This window comes from Notechis scutatus, chromosome 2, assembly GCF_049901735.1.
Source record: "Notechis scutatus isolate UNSWTSFEM ecotype Mainland chromosome 2, rNotScu1.2, whole genome shotgun sequence".
NCBI classification, from domain to species: Eukaryota; Metazoa; Chordata; class Lepidosauria; order Squamata; family Elapidae; genus Notechis; species Notechis scutatus.
In genome coordinates this window covers 19,789,235-19,793,199 of record NC_142010.1, presented here as the reverse complement: position 1 = coordinate 19,793,199, position 3,965 = coordinate 19,789,235, and the positions used below count along the sequence as shown (strand labels likewise).

The following is a 3,965-nucleotide window of genomic DNA, read 5'->3' as shown; positions in this document are numbered from 1 at the left end:
TTTACACAATCCAGTTCTGGCATCAAAACTTCCACAGCTCCTGATAATGGTGATAAAATTTCCACTTTCATGACCACTATCGCTGCTTCAGAGATCACCTCAGGTAGAGGAACCATCATTTCTCCAGGTTCAAGGGCTCACACAGAAACAGTTGTGGCATCCAGCTCTGTGGCGGTGTCTTCCAAAAATACCGTCCAACCTTCTCTTTTGGCTGACTCCCCTACCACATTATCATCCATCTCAGCTGCTTCTGAGACTTCAACTAGTTTGGACTTCATCAAGGGCATTGAAGTACCTGTCTCTGAAGCTTCCATTCCTGAAGCAACTGTTCCTGCAGCCAACACCACTAGCACAGAATCCTCTCTTCTGAAAATACTATTTCCTGTTTCAGATACCAGTACTACAAAGGCTACCTCTGCTGGTAGCACTTCACCCATCTTGGCTTCTACAACTAACTGTGAACCTAGCGTTCCTCTAGATTCCAACAGTGGAGGTGATGTCTCCACTTCTACCATTTCTGGAAATGATGAGGAAACATCTCCTCCCTTGGGTCACATCACTGCCTTTGGAAGCATCATACCTGAAACTGAGTCTTCCAAAAGAAGAAGGCCCATTATCACAACTGTTGGAAGTACTGTTGAAATACCTTCTGTTTTGACTCATGTCATTAGAGCTGAAGAAAGTGTAGAAGAACGCTCTAGTTTTGTGGCTCCAGGAAAACCTACTTCTTCTGTAACTTCCAATGCCGTAACTGAAATGTCCACTCCGGTGCCTTCCACAAGACTTAGTAACACATCAAATTCTTCATCTAACATTGCAGTTATTGAAACTTCCACTTCTATATCAAATACTAATACAGAAATATTTTTGGTTCCCAATAGTGATTCTAGAACCCAGATTTCCATTGGGCCTGAAATTTCTAGTTCATTACCCTCCAAAGATGGTCCTGAAATCTCTATTTCTACAGATAGCACTACTCAAACTTCCATTCTTTCCGGGACAACATATACAACCATGGGCACAATTTTTTTGGCTCCAAAGGTAGCAATAACTTCTGAAACTCAAACAACTGACTCAAATCGCTCTCTCTCTAGAGAGATTCTGGAAGCTGCTACTGGAACCAATGTGACCTCTGCAACAAATGTAACACCTCAAGTCCCCATCCCTAAGGCAATGCCTGCCCCTACTATTATGACCTCCACCATAACTTCAGGTAAGATTATCAACTATATTGATAGAAGAGAATATCATGTAGCTCAGGGCTGAACTGTGTTAATGAACATTTCATTACCAAACTTGGCAACATCATCAGTGCCCTGAAGATATCACCTAGCTGTGTAATGAAAACATGTCCCAGAAAACCACCAAGCTCAGAAAGCACTAAGGCCCCCACATTACCAGCTGTGCTTTCAAAGGCAGGGTGAAACATGTTAGAGAACATTCTTTGCTTGGTAAAATGTTTTCCAATTAGGCTTTTATAATGTGAATTGAGGGATGCGGTGACTCAGTGGCTAAGACGTTGAGCTTGTTGATCAGAAAAATCGGCAGTTCGGTGGTTCGAACTGTGAGCTCCCGTTACTTGTCCCAGCTTCTGCCAACCTAGCAGTTCAAAAGCATGTAAAAATACAAGTAGAAAAATAGAGACCACTTTGGTGGGAAGGTAACAGCATTCCATGCGCCTTCGGCATTTAGTCATACTGGCCACATGACCATGGAGACGTCTTCGGACAGTGCTGGCTCTTCAGCTTTGTAACGGAGATGAACACTGCCCCCTAGAGCTGGAAAGGACTAGCACGTATGTGCAAGAGGAACCTTTACCTTTACCTAAAGTGAATTGGGAGTGTGTTGAGAGAAAAGTCCACATAATACCATTGTGGTTTGGATATACATAGGATTAGGAGGCATGGAATTGGGAGAAAACATGGGATACTATGGGCTACCTACTTAGGTATGATTAATGTGTGCCCAGACATCCAGAAAAATCTTGGAATCTCATTAATTTCCATATACATCTAAAAAAATTGGGGAGAGACAAATATTATTTGAATGTAATTCCTGTTCTTACCCATTTTATGATCTGTCATTTTCTTTAGGTTCTGCTGGGCTGCCCTTATGGGCTATTATCTCAATCTGTCTGACTATGGGCTTAGTCCTATTGCTTCTTCTAAGCCTTCCTTTTTTGGTAAGTAACCCAATCAACAGGGCCATTTCTTTGGTGAACCATTGGTCAATAGTGGAATTCAATTTTTTTTTACTACCGGTTCTGTGGATGTGGCTTGGTGGGCGTGGCAGGGGAAGGATACTGTAAAATCTCCAGTCAGAGGTGCTATTTGCCGGTTCTCTGAACTTCTCAAAATTTCCGCTACCGGTTCTCCAGAACTGGTCAGAACCTGTTGAATACCACCTCTTTCAACCATTGACCAAATGTGTTGTTATGAACAATCCATCATATGGAATTCATGAACATTTTATGAACATTCCATCACAAACCAGCTGCTCAGCAGGATACTGGGAGCCAGGGATGTCCATAGGGTATGGTCCAAATAATCAAGTGGACATAAATTTAAGCATGCGTAGTGACAGCTCAAAATTGTCAAGAAATCTTGGAATTTAGGCCCATGAAGTAAGGATGGAAATTCTTCTTTTTTCAGATTCTTGGACTGCCTTTCCCACGATTGGTCCAATCGAGAATGTATGTTGCCCGCCATTTGATCTGGGAGTCAGATCTTGGAATAGAGTTGGAGAGTGGAGTAGAGAATCATGGAAGAAGTATGATGTGAAAGAGGAAATGCTGAACAAGGATGCACGCTGTGTATTTGGATGATGCAACTAAGACAAAATCCAGCTACCCTTGCATGCAGGCCTGGTAACTATCTTACAGAATACAGAATAACAGAGTTGGAAGGGACTTTGGAAGTCTTTTAATCCAAACCTCTGCTCAGGCAGGAGATCCTATACTATTCCAGACAAATAGCTGTCAAATCTTTTCTTAAAAATCCCTAGTGACGGAGCACAGAACCAATTTCTACAATCCTCTGATCCGGGGTTGTCAAAAAGGCAGCCTGTGGGCCAGATGCATCAAGCGTAGGCCACACCCGCTCCACCTCCGCGAATGGGAAAAACTTCACAAAAATGTCATGTAATGGCAACATGATGCGACAAGTTTGATACCTGTGCTCGAATCCATGGGTTGTTTAAATTTCCTGTCAGGAAGATCTAATATGAAAGATGCATTGGATTGGAAGAAGGGGTGCACAATATTTGAGGGAGGAATGGAAGTTATATTTGGTCTCTTTGTGTTATCCAGAGATATGTTTTCAGAAAGCCCAGGACCAAAAACCTCAATTTTAACAAATTTGATTAATAAATAATCAAATGTAATAATTATATTTTTAATTCAATTTACATTTGAAATAATTAAATTAATTACATTTAGAAATTAAAATTAAAATTGAGCTGTGATGGCGCAGTGGCTAGAATTTAGTACTGCAGGCTAACTCACTGCTCACAGCCAGGAATTTGATCCTGACTGGCTCAAGATTGATTCAGTTTTCCATCCTTCCGAGGATCCAGATTGTTGAGGGCAATGTGCTGACATTTGTAAACCATTCAGAGAGTCCTGTAAAGCAGGGGTCTCCAACCTTGGCAGCTTTGCTGGCTGAGGAATTCTGGGAGTTGAAGTCCACAAGTCTTAAAGTTGCCAAGGTTGGAGACCCCTGCTGTAAAGCACTATGGAATGGTATATAAGTGCTATTGCTACTACCTATGATTATTACAATTTATTTTATGGTGCGAGTTGATGCCATCTTATATTTTAACCATTTGTTCCTTTTGACATATTAAATCTTATCATTGAGGAGGAAAGATATTGATCAAATTAACCCATGGAATTCATTAGAAGACATGGTAAGATACAGAAATAGAGGTCGTCCTCTACTTACAACTGTAAAGGAGCCTGCTCATTA

At 41.4% G+C, this 3,965-nt stretch overlaps 1 long non-coding RNA gene across 1 annotated transcript; it reads left to right on the top strand.

Moving 5' to 3' along the window:
• Window positions 1-922: 922 nt before the first annotated feature.
• On the top strand, window positions 923-2,890 carry LOC148131879 (uncharacterized). The gene is made up of 3 exons (XR_015747267.1): window positions 923-1,213; window positions 2,094-2,182; window positions 2,652-2,890. It is a non-coding gene; the product is annotated as an uncharacterized LOC148131879 (long non-coding RNA).
• The last annotated feature ends 1,075 nt before the right edge of the window (window positions 2,891-3,965 follow it).